This window comes from Salmo trutta, chromosome 3, assembly GCF_901001165.1.
Source record: "Salmo trutta chromosome 3, fSalTru1.1, whole genome shotgun sequence".
NCBI lineage: Eukaryota > Metazoa > Chordata > Actinopteri > Salmoniformes > Salmonidae > Salmo > Salmo trutta.
The window spans coordinates 72,420,786-72,436,486 of NC_042959.1; the positions used below are offsets into that span (position 1 = coordinate 72,420,786).

Genomic DNA, 15,701 nt, shown 5'->3' on the forward strand with positions numbered 1-15,701 from the left:
CTAGCCAATGGCTGATTTTGCTAGCTAGATTTCTCCCCAGAGACCAGCAAAGAACAAAATACCCAATCAGGATTTCTCTTCAGCGTTAACGCTTTCCAACAAAAACTGAAGAGATTAAATCAGATCATTAAAAATATAAATCAGAATAATTTTAAGACTGAGCACCTGGGCTGTCTTACTTTAGGTGGTCTTGAACACAACACTGGCCTACAGACAGTAAGGTCTGGCTGTGGATGGATTTGCAAATTCAACAACATTCTCCAGTAATACCCCTTAATGAACACAATAAATCATGAGGCAGTTTGACAAGCTCTTGCCTCCTAAAAACATCTTCCATATCCCTTGGTACAGGCATTTATTTAGGTCACATCAGTTGAGGTCACTCTCGATCATCTCTGCATGGACGTCTCAAAGTGTTCCAGGGTTGACCTCGTTTCAACTAGGGGTTCCATTTCAGGACATTCTGAACCTCTAAGGGAAAAACTGGACAGGAATCCATTGAACTACTAAAAAAAAGTGCCGTTGGATTGGACACGCCCCACAGAAACCAGCCACCAACATCACTCACCAGTCCATGAAATGGAAGTAGTTTATTTTAATGCATCTTTAGTTTCTCACAATATATTTCACAAGTCTTCATCCAACACAAAATGTCTGTCAGATTGGGTTTATAAACTCTGCGTTGGCAAACTATATTGTTAGTCTGAAGTCAGCAAAGGTGTTTTTTCCCCTTTACATAACTCACAAAAACAGAAGTGCACTCCTGTGTCATTTAAAAGGAGAGAGGGAGTGAGTGGGAGGTAGAGTGGGCGAGAGGAGAGGGAAGAGACTAGCTCCAAAAGAGAGGGGAGGGGGTGAAGCTACAACACAAGACGATGTCAGTGAAGGACGAGAGCGACCGAGGAACGTAACACAGGCAGAGAAAGAGCATGGAACAGGAGGGAAGGTGTGTGGGAGAGGGGAAGACCTTGGAGATCAATTCCAGGAGGTAGAGTGGTAGAGATGGAGCACGTGTCAGAGGGAGTGAAGTCGTGTAAAATAACATGCTCTCCTTCATTTGATTTTTTTGTGTTCCACTCTGCTAACCAGCAACTCACCTAAATAGGTGTGCGTTTCTTTCGACTCTAAAATAACATGCTACCATTTTGTTCAGGTGTCAGGCACATCATAAACAAGGTGAGAACCGGGAAAAAAGGTTTGGGATACATTGTTTTACATAAGTGTTTGGGGTAAAAACAGCATGTCACTAAATCTTTTCTTAGTAAGTGCCAAATTGTCCTCTTTAGTGGTCAAAACTTAAATATGAAAAACACCCCCCACACGTGACAGAATTGAAAAGCCCAATGTCCTCTCAAACAGGACTTAATAAAGTGGCATGTATGGCCTCAGATACAGACCAAGAACTATATGTCCACTAGAGGACAAAATTGAATTTCTGGGTCTCATGAGGATTTAGGTTAACTGTTTAACAGGTTAAATAACAGGTGGGATTACAGAATATTTCAAGATGGCAGAAATAGGAGAGCATGGAGGAGAGAGAGTGAAGGAGTAAGAACGGTAGCAACCGTGTCTAGCCAAGCTGTGACAATCCAACCTGAACACACACCATTTCACTGACCAAACACACAATGCAAGAGAAGGGCATTCAATACTCCTTGTAATGAGGGCATAAATCTGACTCCACTTGCAAACACACACAGATGACAGAGGTAGTGTGGTTCACCCCAAAGGCTTATTAAAAAGTCTTGATTCAGCTACAAAAAGACTGAGTCAAAGTATTTAGTGCTGACTAGAGGAACATTACAAAAGATAAAAAGTTACTTAAAAAAGTAAAAACATGATTTAAAAAGATGACAAAACAATGGAACATGTGACAAACTAAAAGCAGAGGAAGAGGGGGTCCAGTGTCAGAGACGAGCACGTCGAGAGGTGCGGGCGATGGGCGTGGTCACCTTAGGTGTCTCGCTCTCTGCCACGACAGCGTCTGATTGGGTAAAAACAAACTAATACCAGTAACATTGACGTGTTCATTCGACAAGCAACAAGTAACCAGATTTGTTCCCAACAGTAAATGCTATGAAATTGCAAAGATTAAAACAAATGCCATTTCATTCACTGGGCTCAAATGTATTTTATGACACCATCCTGGGAAGCCAGCACCAACAATCTACTGAGAGCACAGAAAGCATATCAACTGATTCATCACTAACTGAAAAGCACTGCCAACACTAACTAAAACAGACTACTTTTAGAAAGAGCAGATACCTTCTTCCTCTTTGTCACTGCTGAAGGTGATAACAGCTTTCTTAGAGGACCTCCGGGTTGGTTTAGGGGTCACAAAGCTATCGTCATGGCGACTGGATACTGAGGGCTTGGCCTTTGAGGGGAGAGAAAGAAAATCATGGAACATAAGCTAAAGTCTATGTAATTGGCAAAAATAAATACATTCTGGAGGGAAAGAAAATTCACTGTCTACCAGAAAAGGCACTACACGTGTGTGCGCTCACCTCTCTTGGGCCTGCCACCCCGTCCCTTGTTGGGTAGTGGCGTGTGAGTGGTGGTGTTCTGGCTGGGCCCAGCGCCCTCAGGACAGGTCTTCTCCATCTCAGGGCTCTCTATGTTCTCCAGCCCCTGGGTGTGGACCGCCGTCAGAGACACGGCCAGGTCAGACCACTGACGCTCAGTCCTGGAGAGAGGAAATTTAATTATTCACTTACAACAGTCTTTTAAGAACAGAGGAAGTCTGACCTGACATTTGAAGAAATCATTCTCCACCCATGGTCTCGCTGATTCACTGTCTGTGGGTTAATCTAAAATGCCATTTCTGTGGAGGTCTGTGCTTTGAATGACGAGCCAGAAAGAGGGAGAGTTGGCCCCGAGTTCGCTGAACAGACGACCCAGGCCTCGAATACTCCTGAGACAGAGGAACTAATGCCAGCCGTTATGACACGGAGTGGGAAAATAGAAATGAGGAGATCGGAAGGAAGAGCGAGGGGAAGACGGGCTGCTCACTTTGCTGTCCTGAAGCGCTGACACAGCTTCTCCACCAGAGACTCAGTCTGTCTCTCCTTACTGATGTAGGAAAACAGCTGCCTGAAAACAGAGACAAAGAGGGAAACATTAAAATACCACTCACATATTAGCATCCCATTTCCATGTTATTCAGCACAACAGGTTTCAAACCAGAGTCACAATGTGACCCCAGCATGCCAAGTCATCCAGAGTGTGTAAAGCCTGCGAGAAAACAGAGTGGGTGACAGTAGCCCTCACATTAGTAAAGCCGCCGCTCGCGGGTAACAGAACAATGACTCCCTGCAAGACACACTACACATAGTGAGCGCAGAAGACACTACACTGATCACAACACACAATATACACAGTGAGAGCAGAAGAGGTACACAGCTTAGTGTGGACACCACTCACTTCATGATGGTGTGGAAGTCTTCCTCGTTCATGGCTTTCTCTGGGTCTGACAGTCTGCTGATGTCTGGGAGCAGGTTGTAGATGGCATTGTCCTGGGAGGAGAGGAGATGCCACTGTCTGGTTTAGAACATTGGAGGATCCATTACCCTCAGTCTATGTAAAAAGGTCCCCAATACACCAACTCAGATTTACAGTGCATTTGGAACGTATTCAGACCACTTGACTTTAAGCACATTTTGTTACGTTACAGCCTCATTCTAAATTTGAGGAAATTGAAAATTAAATTAAATCTACACACAATACCCCATAACGACAAAGCAAAAACAGGTTTAGAAATGTTTGCTAATTAAAATTAAAAATCACATTTACATAAGTGTTCAGACCCTTTACTCAGTACTTTGTTGAAGCACCTTTGGCAGTGATTACAGCCTCGAGTCTTCTTGGGTATGACACTACAAGCTTGGCACACCTGTATTTGGGGAGTTTCTCCCATTCTTCTCTGCAGATTCTCTCAAGCTCTGTCAGGTTGGATGGGGAGCGTTGCTGCACAGCTGTTTTCATGTCTCTCTAGAGATGTTTGATTGGGTTCAAGTCCGGCCTCTGGCTGGGCCACAAGGACATTGAGACTTGTCCCGAGCAGGTTTTCATCAAGGATCTCCACAAAGCTCTGTTCATCTTTCCCTCTATCCTTACAAGTCTCCCAGTCCCTGCCGCTGACAAATATTCCCACAGCATGATGCTGCCACCATGCTTCACCGTAGGGATGGTTCCAGGTTTCCTCCAGATGTGACGCTTGGCATTCATGCAGAAGAGTTCAATCTTGGTTTAAGACCAGAGAATATTTATTTTCCATGGTCAGAGTTCTTTAGGTGCCGTTTGGCAAACTCCAAGCAGGCTGTCATGTGCTTTTTACTGAGGAGTGGCTTCCGTCTGGCCACTAGCATAAAGGCCTGATTGGTGAGTGCTGGTTGTCCTTCTGGAAGGTTCTCGTCTCCACAGAAGAACTCTGGAGCTCTGTCAGAGTGACCATCAGGTTCTTGGTCACCTCCCTGACCAAGGCCCTTCTCCCCCGATTGCTCAGTTTGGCCGGGCGGCCAGCTCTAGGAAGTCTTGGTGGTTCCAATCTTCCTACATTTAAGAATGGAGGCCACTGTGTTCTTGAGGACCTTCAATGCTGCAGACATTTTTTGATACCCTTCCCCAGATCTGTGCCTCGACACAATCCTGTCTGAGCTCTACGGTCAATTCCTTCGACCTCATGGCTTGGTGTTTGCTCTGACATGCACTGTCAACTGTGGGACTTTATATAGACAGGTGTGTGCCTTTCCAAATTATGTCCAATCAATTTAATTTACCACAGGTGGTCTCCAATCAAGTTGTAGAAACATCAAGGCTGATCAATGGAAACAGGATGCACATGAGCTCAATTTCAAGTCTCAGCAAAGGGTTTGAATACTTATGTTAATAAGATGTCTAAAAACCTGTTTTTGCCTTGTCATTATGGAGTAGTGTGTAGATTGGATTAAATAACAAAAAAATGTTTGGAATAAGGCTGTAACGTAACAAAATGTGGAAAAGGTCAAGGGGTCTGAATACTTCCCTAAGGCACTGTATATTCCAATCAAATAGACATGCCTGGAATTAACGCTGTATGTACCTTGGAGGCGAGCTCACTGAAGAAGTTGAGTGCGAGGCTGGCAATGTGTGTTGGGGGGGGTTGATGAGCAGTACAGCCACCTCGCTGACCTGTCCTTTGACCTTCAGCACTAGCTGGGTCAGAACAGTCACTGCAGTCTGCCTCACCGCCGGGTTCTCGTCACTCAGCCTGGGCAGGGGAGACGTTGACATGTTATATGATGAAGCATTTAAAAATGGCATGTAGATTTCTGCTCTAATCAGGATCAGCTGGAATACTATGAAATAGACAGACTGGCCAATCAATGATATGACAGATTAAGCAATCGATTACCTGGGTGAAAATACGACCAGCCATACATTGGACCTGGAGGCTTCGATGCCAATACCCCTGACTGGCATTAACCATAATCCTCTACAGTCATTTCAGATGTACGTGTGGGAGGTACAGAGGGCCTCTACTCTGAGGGAGCACTAACACAAAATGGCTGCAGTGTCTCCCTGGCCTCCGTTGTTCTAAACAGGGGAATTAACTGCATACACTGGGAAGGGATGAAGCCAGGTGAAAAAATAATATGCAACTTCTCCTCCAGCCGTGGATTAGGATGTTTTCCAGAGGAACCGGACTAACCGGGTGTGTGGTCTGCGATACAGTAGACTGTCATAAGCCATAGCTTCAATATAATTAACTAGGCATGTAAAACAGTGCATTACCATTAGGGTAAAAAAAAAAAATCATGTTTAATACCCTTATCAGTCCTCTCCCAGGGAGGGCTGTGTCTTTGAGGAGACCCAACACAATGGAGGTGTGTGGGAGACAATTACTGACCGCTACAAAACACTTACCATTAGGAAAAACCTGAGGATTCGTGTTCATAGTGAAAAGCCTGGAAAACACTATTCATCTGAAACACTTCAAATGTAAGAATAACCAAGCATCATAATTAGCACTATACAAAGACAAAAACAGAACTAGTGGAATGATAACGAATTGTAATTAAACTTTCAATGGGGGAGGGGGTATGGCTTCAGTTCATCTCAATGTGGGAAGAACAACCAGCAATCATCATTAAGCTTTCTTCAATTAAGTCCCCATCCTTCCTAGAGTATAACCGATGGCATCACCTGAAATGATCCCCCTTCTCCCTCCAATCTACTCATTGTATAATTATACCACCAACAAGTAGTTCTGGACACAATAAGAACCTTCAAGTTGTTCTAGACCTTACAGAAAGTTCAGTTATTACTGTTAAGAGTGCACGAGCGAGCAGCCCATGGTTGCCACAGTCCAGAAGAGTGGTTGGAGTTCTGAAGAGTACAGTACACTGTACTGTCGCGCTATAGCAACGTCAGAGGTCAGAATGCTAGTGGAGGACATGACAGCATTTTCCAATGCTTCTTATTGTTTTTTCTGTTCTGAACATATGAAAATAAGTTTTTCGATCAACTGGTTCAGCAGACAGCAGCAGCAGGACTTGAGCGTCTGAAGGAACAACATTAGCAGACAACCAGACATGGAACGAGCTTGTAGCCCTCAGCCATCCTCATCTAATGGCCATGATTACCTAAATTAAAAAGCCACACAATAGTACACACAGCTGGGTAATTAAATATAGATCAGCTTGTTTGCTACTTCCATATTCTAAACCATAAAGTTTTATTAGCTGCTAGGTTAATATTTATTCACTGAATGACAGTGGCTTGTGGGGGTGCACACCTGGTACAGAGGCTCTGGGTCCAGGTGTTTGGATTACCTGGTACAGAGGCTCTGGGTCCAGGTGTTTGGATTACCTGGTACAGAGGCTCTGGGTCCAGGTGTTTGGATTACCTGGTACAGAGGCTCTGGGTCCAGGTGTTTGGATTACCTGGTACAGAGGCTCTGGGTCCAGGTGTTTGGATTACCTGGTACAGAGGCTCTGGGTCCAGGTGTTTGGATTACCTGGTACAGATGCTCTGGGTCCAGGTGTTTGGATTACCTGGTACAGAGGCTCTGGGTCCAGGTGTTTGGATTACCTGGTACAGAGGCTCTGGGGGCAGGTGTTTGGATTACCTGGTACAGAGGCTCTGGGTCCAGGTGTTTGGATTACCTGGTACAGAGGTTCTGGGTCCAGGTGTTTGGATTACCTGGTACAGAGGCTCTGGGTCCAGGTGTTTGGATTACCTGGTACAACTGGATCATGACAGTTGATTAAAAACTCCCTGTTCATGTCTAGTCTACTGGAAAGTTAGAGCGATTTCATCTAAAGGAGTAATTAGGAAGAAGTTAGCTTTTGTTCTTAGCCCCCTGATGGGAAGAATCATCAAGACCTGTCAATCACTGTGTTGCGTGACCAAAATTAAACTCATCAAGCATTTCCCAGGGAGAAAAGTCACTGATTGGCAAGACAATCCTACTCACCAGGAGACTCACATGGCCTCCTTACTAATCAACATCCTGTTCTGATAACATTTGGTTTATGAAATACAATGACAATCAATTTGACACGTATAGTAAAAGCTTCTTAAACCCAAACACAGAACATGTGTATAAACCCAGCAGTCTCATTACCACTAGGAATGCAGTATCCTAATCTCATGGTTGACCATTATGTGAATTATTGCCATCATTGGTTTGGGTAAAAATACTGGACATCATAAACATTGTGTTCGCATTCCATGTCCAGACTGACCTTGGCCTTACGGGAGGGTACCTTCGCCTTCTCCTCCCTCTCTTCAGTCTCTCCTCTCCTCCTCCGCAGCTCAGAGCTGACGCTGCGCTCCAGGTGGAACAGCTGCCAGAACGCCACGCAGCCACACAGAGACAGCAGTTGGGCCAGGGACACGCAGCTCACCGCAGGGACTAGAGGGACAGGGACACACATCACTATAACACAGTACTGGTCATAAAGTACCAATACAAAATACTGGTCATCATAATACACTACAACAACTAGGCACAGTGAAAGAGCACCAGACAACTGGAGAATGTGATCTATTCATACTACTTTAAGAAGTTGTTTTACCAGAGTGCACCAACTTTCTAAATAATCACTCTGTCTCACCTTGTTCTCCCTGCTCCTCAGGGTGCTGAGATACACCCAGAAACTGGGCACAGAGTGTCCAGGTTACTGAGGACCACCTCCCTCTCCGCTCTACACAGAGAAATACACAATTACATTAGTCTACACCCTGAACACGCAATCTAAAATGCCACATCTGATACAAGAACGTGCATACAAACATGCTATTACACACAGCAACTTTAGTGTGTGGTGCACAAATGAGGTTCCTGGCAGTATGTAAATTCACTGCTATGTCTACACACAAGAGTAGTAAACTAAGCCATTAAAATTATGCCCAGGCTCCAGATTAATCAATCATCTCGTCGGTGCTCGACCCTCCTCAGAACACACACGGTCCCAGTCTATGAGGGATAATGTGTGTGGGAGGGAGAGTTGGAGGATGTGAGGGGAGGATTAAACAGGTTATGAATGCTGCCTGCATGGAAAGAGGCGACACGGTATTGTCCAGTACACTGTGGGTGGACTGCAGATAGTCATCCCCCCCCTCCGGCAGTGACTGTCTTTGAAGGAGACCGAATGCGTGTTTACAATGCTCCTTCATTGAAAACCCTGGCGGTGAGCCCAGATTTATAAGTGGTCGTGACTTCGACTCAATGCAGAGAAGTCAGTGTACTCTGCTGTGCTTCTATTCAGAGACTGAAGACACCAGCATGCTTCAGTTCGGCTAGCCAAATGAGTGTGATTGCATACTCCCGTAAAAAAGACATTCACTTGAACGAGAAAAAAGCACCAATAGTACTGTTTGTCCATTTTGAGATGCCGTAGCCAGTACAGTTCCTCAAAATAGTCTGAATTAATCTAAGATAACATCAAAATGAATGACCGATTTCCTGAGTTTATGCTGAGGATATCCTTTTTTGTTATTGCATCTAAGATGTTTGCTGAAGTATTTGTCGATGAAAAAATGTGCATGAGAATGGGTCGTCTCTCATTGAATGACAGAATATTGAAGAATCCCTACGGTTGACCAATCACCAACAAAGGGGTGTAGACTTGCTGCACCCGAACTGAAAAAAAGAAAAACTTAACGAAGTCTAAAATAAACAACGTCACAAGATGTAATAATATATGCACGTCTTCTGAAGTGGTACGGATGGGAAGCATGCAGGCACCTTAATTTTAGTGGACAAATTAACCAACACCAGACTTTTGAGACAAAGCCATGCGCCAAAGGTAGGAGTTGCCAATAGGTGCAGACCTAGGAACAGTTTACCATACATCGATAAGGGAATATTGTCATTGGGAGGTTAAGTCCAAAACTTAACTTGGATCAGAGTCTCATATTAAACAAAGATTAAGATCAATGTATTGGTCAATTACCCACAAGGTCCAACTGAAATGTTTACTTCTGCTTTAAACCCAACCCCTCCGAAAAAGATACAGGTGTAGAAGCCCTCAGATTAATAAAAGAAGAGCTCATGGACTCCTGAATATGGAGGAGAGGTGGGTTTCTCCCTGCCTCAGATTAACACACCAGTCACACTGTCAGCACCCTCCCACTATTCTCTACCATGTTTCTTCAGCGGGAGAAACGTGTGGGTGGGGCCAAGTCACTGTAGGCCGGCCCTTACAGCAGAGCAGCCAATCTCCGCTACACTGCCAAGATTACTGGCCAATCAAGACAAGGGAGAACCCAACACTCTCGTTCAGTTGGCTCGCATTCGCCTTGGTCTCATCATTGGGCAAGAAGTCAAAGGGGACTTAAAGACACAGGTGTGGAGTTAGAACTTGTGTTTGTGTGTGGGCCTTACCGTGCAGCCATTCCCAGAAGCAGTACTGCTGCTCGTCTGTGCAGGCTGGAGGTCTCTCGTTTGCCACTGAACCTCCCCCACAGAACCTGCACCACCGTGGACTGCAGGCTGCTGCCACCACCAGAAAACTCCTGGACCTGGGACGACACAAGAGAGGTGGTGTTGGAACAGACTAGATGAGAGAGAATGGGGTTAATAATTGAAAGACAGGATGAAAAAGAGAGTAATCAGTAAAGAGTAAGGGCTAACTCAATCACTGGGTAGTATTGATGACAGGATTGATAATAAAAGAGAAACTCACTATCTCCTCCAGACACCGGATTGTCTCCAGAGTCATCCACCATCAGTTCAGACAGACTGTCCACTAGAGTCTGAGCTTTAGCCCTGAGAGTGAGAGAGAGAGTCAGGCACCACAGCATAGCCCATTGGAGGTTGATGAAGTCGCTCCAAGACATTGTTCTACGGTCAATCGCACAATTTCCCACCTCAACTTGTACCTTGAGTCTGCATCTCTTCAGCAGCAATGTTCTGGTGGGAGCAAGATGAACAAATTCACAGCAGAAAATGTAATACAGGGTGTGTTCACACAGGCAGCCTAATTGAGATAGATATTTTTGCACTAATTGGTCTTTTGACCAATCACAAATCTTTTCACAATTTCAGAGCTGATCCAATCGGTCAATAGACCAATTAGTGAAAATAAGATCAGAATTGGGCTGCATGTCTAAACACAGCATGAGAGTTGAAACCTCTTGGGGGAAATGGCTGAGGTGCTCGAATGAAGATTGCAGGTTCCCACGAAGGCTGTTTCAGCAGACAAGACAGTTCCATTTACTCTCAATACCATTATACTGTCACTAGCACTGCTTCGCAATTTCACATGGGAAGACATTACCATTTCAAAAGCAACTTAACCATCTGAAATTGATAGTGGGATCGAGGGAGCTGAGGGGTTGATAGAAAGTGCCTGTGGCAACAGTTTGAAGGTGTGACAGCATACCTGGTGTTGTCTCCCTGGGGGTTGAGGTAGAGGCGTCTGTAGGCCTGCACCACAGCATCTTTAACGGCAGCGTCAGGAGACCAGAGGCAGCATCTTCCTCACACCAGACTGAACTCACATACTGTCACACAGAACTGCACCGCCTCCTGGACCACTGACACACACATTCATTCCTCAATACCCCACATTACATTGTCTCAGAATACATGCATGGAGTCATTGGGGTGAGATGTTGACTGTGCAGGTGATAAAGGTATGGTAATGTGGGTGTAGGTAAGATGAGGTGTGTTTGTACCCGAGGTAGTCTTCCAGTAGAGCATGGTGTTGATGACAGCGATGGCTCTCTCCACCTGCAGGGCAAAGCTCTCAGATACTGCAACAGCATCTCCTGTTTCTTCAGCTCGCTCTCCTCCACCCCTTCCTTCCCTCCATCCCCTGCTCCCTCCTTCTGGGGGGTGGAAGGCAGGTCCTCTCTGATCTCAGAGGTGTCCTGGTCAGGACCTGGGGAGGAACAGAGAGGTCAGATTAGAAAAAAAATTCTCCTGAGAGGAAATGTGAACATCTTAACTCCTGCCAGTGTGAGCACACATTTGTTCCAGTCCACATGATTTACCTAGTGGTCTAAAATGAAGACCAGTGTTAGTTCTCAGGTGTTAGAGCTAGGTTTGGGTGATTCACCAGTAGAAAACATTATCACCCACTCCATCAGTAATGCTGTCATCTAGAACTACACCTCCTACACTGCTGAAAGCCCACAGCACTAGATTGACCTTAATTACATTTTGATTGGTTATATCATACTCTTATTCTAGCACTGATTTCACCACTTGTTTTTGAAGGCTTGCTACTGAATAATTTGTTTAATCCATTTGAAAGTGTTTCGATTGAGTGAATGACTCTTAGCAGAGAGCTGGTTAGTTCTGAATAGAGTTTACTTACTAGAGTAGTATTATGCGGTTCTTTCAAAGTGTACTTATTGTAAGTCAGTTCTAGATAGGAGCATTCACTAAAAGACCCAACATTTTCACAATGCTCACTTTCTATCTCCTACACTTAACCAATACACGTGCCTTGTGATGTGATTGACAGACAGACAGAGTTCAGTACCTTTGAAGAGCAGGGCCAGTGTGTCCAAGAGAGTCTCGGGGGTGAGAGTGGTCAGAGACAAGAACATCTCAGACTTTGGGAACCGGCTGTGGGCTCGCACACACAGACGCACTGCATTCCTGATACACAAACAATCAGTTATGTGATGACTGTAGAGTTCAGCTTGGAATCTCACTTCTATAAACAGTTGATCCTGATTTGTTACAAATCTAGTCCCCTGGGCAGAGTGTTTCAAAAGTTATCCATCTGTTCTAGACTATCGGATAGCATTAAATGGATAGAACACGAGTCCCCCCCCCTCCACCATTTCTATGCATTTAGTCCTATCCGATAGGCAAAATCCAGATAGATAATCTTTGAAAAACTGGGCCCGGTATTTAGATATTGTTTCATTTTACCGGTATTTGTTGACGCGGAGGAACTGGGCGATCTGTATGGCGGTGGCCCTGTCGTCCTCCTCTCTAGCCTCGTCCTCCTCCCTCTCCTGCTGTTCCCCCTCTCCCTCACTGGTGGGCTCCAGCTCGGCTCTGACGATGAGGAGCAGCTCAGGCTCCATAGCGGCCCACAGCTCGGAGGCTTTGATCACTGCCACTGGACGGAGAGACCAAAGGAATATGGTTAAATGGGAAACCAACACTAAAATAATTTTGCATGATGATGTGGCTGGTGACACTGCTTCTCGAAAGTCCAATATCTTCAAAACTTGACTGCTGACATGCAAAACATTTTGGGACTGTATCAGTGGATTAACGGAGAGAAAAAAATTGAAAAAGAATTTGAGCGGAGTTTCCCTTTAATAATAAATATATAGTTTGGACAAAAGAGGCAGAAGATGAGGTAGAGGAGTTCAGATTGAATGGATTATATTTCTATTGTTACAAAGCCCTCAGATTAACAAAGAGCGCTCATGACCAACTGAATATTGAGGAGAGATGGGATTCTCCCTGCCTCATGCATAAAGGCAGGCAGACACAGGCAAACAGACATCAGTCACACTGTCAGCACTCTCCCACTATTCTCTATCGTGTTTCTTTAGCAGGAGAAACGTGTGGGTGGGGCCAAGTCACTGTAGGCCGGCCCTTACAGCAGAGCAGCCAATCTCCGCTACACTGCCAAGATTACCGGCCAAACGAGACGAGAGAGATCCCAACCCTCTTTCAGTTGGCTCGCATTCGCCTTGGTCTCATCATTGGGCATTATATGAAAGATAAATATAAAAGGTGGTGTGTATAATTTACTAGGTGCGTTTTCCTGCAGTCTCTCTCTAAGCTCTCTGCGTTTATCCGTCTCCTTCTCCAGGGGTTTCTTCACATCAGCACTGCTCAACTACAGATGAAAGAAACAATTGTAATACTCTGTCTTACAATTGTGTACTTCACAGTAGTGGTTGTTCGTGCACGCTCACACCTTGCAGCTGTAGGGGTTGTGTGCGATGAAGGCAGCCAGTAGCTGGATGGCACTCTTGACCACATTGATGGATTTGTCAATCAGCCTTCCCACTGCCAAACCCATCACTTAACTGTACCTGTTCAGGGGCAGAGCCTGGGGGGAGAAATCACAGAGGACATGAGGAACGCTCAGTAATCCCAGAGGAAGTGATTCTCTCCTAGTCTCCTTTCCTTCAAAAACGGAATAGTCAGGTTTTTGCTGTAAATAAAAACATTCAAATAATTTCTGCAGGTTTGAGAGAATGACAATCAAATGGGGATCTGATGTTGAGGGACAATTCACTTCAAACTCAAACCAAAACAGGAGTGTTGGTCACTTTACTGATGTTGAGGCCACTGCATAGCTGTCACTAAGATTTGAATGCTCTCAGGAAAATGTCATAGCCATAGCAAAGGCCATCAACGAAGAGTTGTGTCTCCTTGCCAACTGAAACATATCCTCTCACACTCAAACACATTCAGCAGCCTTCGTCCTGCCTTCTCCCATGTCTCTGGGATGGGCAGAGGGTGAGAATGGCTGCTAGTTTACTGTAGGTGGGCCCTTACAGCAGAGCAGCCAATCTTCGCCACTCTGCCAAGATTACCCACAAATCAGGAGGAAGGCACACACACTCTCAGCCTGATTGGCTCATACTTGCCATTATCTCATCACTGGGCATTAGTGGATGTATTAAATGACTATAGAGCATGCTATGAGATGACATATTCAAATATGACTGGGTGCAGAAGGACCTACCTTACTGGGTGCAGTGATGATACTCTGCCTGTAAGAGTCTCTCTCCAGGATTTCTGTGAGCTTGCAAAGGAGGAACACACTCATTTTGACAGCATTGAGCTGCTCCTTGCGGTCCGGGGCAGAGAGTGAGGCGTTGAGGAGGGAGGGCAGGGAGACGGACAGGCCACTCACCACTAACAGAGAAAACAATGAAATACGGATGAGGACTTCGGCTGAATAGTGAGCACTAGCAGGCACTGGTATGCCATCATGTGAATACATTGAAAGACATTTCAACACACACCATAACAAACACTGACCTTGTATGAGTAACTTCATGGTGTCCACTTTCACAATCATGTCCACTTTATGGCAGTGCCTGTGACATACAATAAAATGCAACATGGGTCAGAACCCGAGAAATTACATCATAGTTGAGGCAGGTTTAAGAAAGAAAAAGAAAATAATTTGGGTAAATATAGCTACTCACTGCAGCACAGTGTAACCCGTGTCGAAGTGTTCCAGGATGCACAATAGACCCTGGCTTCTCAGTGCAGCCTTGAAACCCGGAAAATATATAGAATAGTAAGAGTTGAGTTGCTTGGTCAGATTTCAGGATGACAATATTCTAACAATTGTAAGTCTGTAACAAACTACGGGATATTTACTGTTGAGACGGGAGGGCAGTTGTTTAGGGGAGACGACATCCTGAACCACGTACTGGTTAATGCCCCCGGTCTTCACCAGGTCACCCACGCACCAAGTCCCACGACATCACTGTACACAAAAAAACGTGTTGTAAGCCGAGTGGTTGACATTCTAGGTAACGTTAATCATAGTAAACTACGTTCATTCCATGTAGCTATAAACGACCCACTCACCCTAACAAACGTGTTCGCTAGTTAATGTATTAGCTAAGTTCGATAGTTTTCTTTTGACCAAGTTATTAGTTGTTTGTTTCGATTTCTCCCCGAAATAGCTAACGCTAGTTAGCTACCTTAGTTTGCCACAAGATACCTTTAGCTAACTACGTTAATTGATTTAATATAGCTACAGTATTTAACGTTTTTAGTCAACTTTCTGACTAGCTAAATTTTACAACTAAGAAACTCCAGACATAAATAACGTTAACCAAGTATAACACACTTACCAATATTTGTTGTAGTGCTGCTCAGTCTTAGCCGCAAGGTAGGATCTTTAGAAAGGGTTGAACAGATTGAAACAGCACGGTTCTGCTCTGAAGGGTTTTGAATTTTAACAGCAGCGCGCCAGAGGACCAGGTCATCGGCATCGCTCCCCTCCTCCCACTGACCCTCCTCTTTGGTGAACAAACTACGCCACCTGTCTGCGGATAACTGACGCTACAATGTTAATGATACTTCATTACTGCAAAGTCAAATATTGCAATATCAAGTACAGTAAATCCGATAACCTCATGCAATTGTATCTATGCATTGTAGCTATGCTGTTCAAAACCAATCTACTTGATAAAGGACAAGACTGATTTGAGGTAGTAGCTGTATTCAAACTGAAAATACAATTTTCCTCACATGTACCCAG

The 15,701-nt window shown here is 44.8% G+C and overlaps 2 non-coding genes and 1 pseudogene across 2 annotated transcripts; all 3 read right to left on the reverse strand.

Moving 5' to 3' along the window:
- Positions 1-564: 564 nt before the first annotated feature.
- LOC115165974 (condensin complex subunit 1-like) lies at positions 565-15,685 on the reverse strand (annotated as a pseudogene).
- On the reverse strand, positions 9,511-9,804 carry LOC115189627 (small nucleolar RNA U85). The gene has a single exon (XR_003876968.1). It is a non-coding gene; the product is annotated as a small nucleolar RNA U85 (small nucleolar RNA).
- On the reverse strand, positions 12,860-13,173 carry LOC115189616 (small nucleolar RNA U85). The gene has a single exon (XR_003876967.1). It is a non-coding gene; the product is annotated as a small nucleolar RNA U85 (small nucleolar RNA).
- Positions 15,686-15,701: the final 16 nt, after the last annotated feature.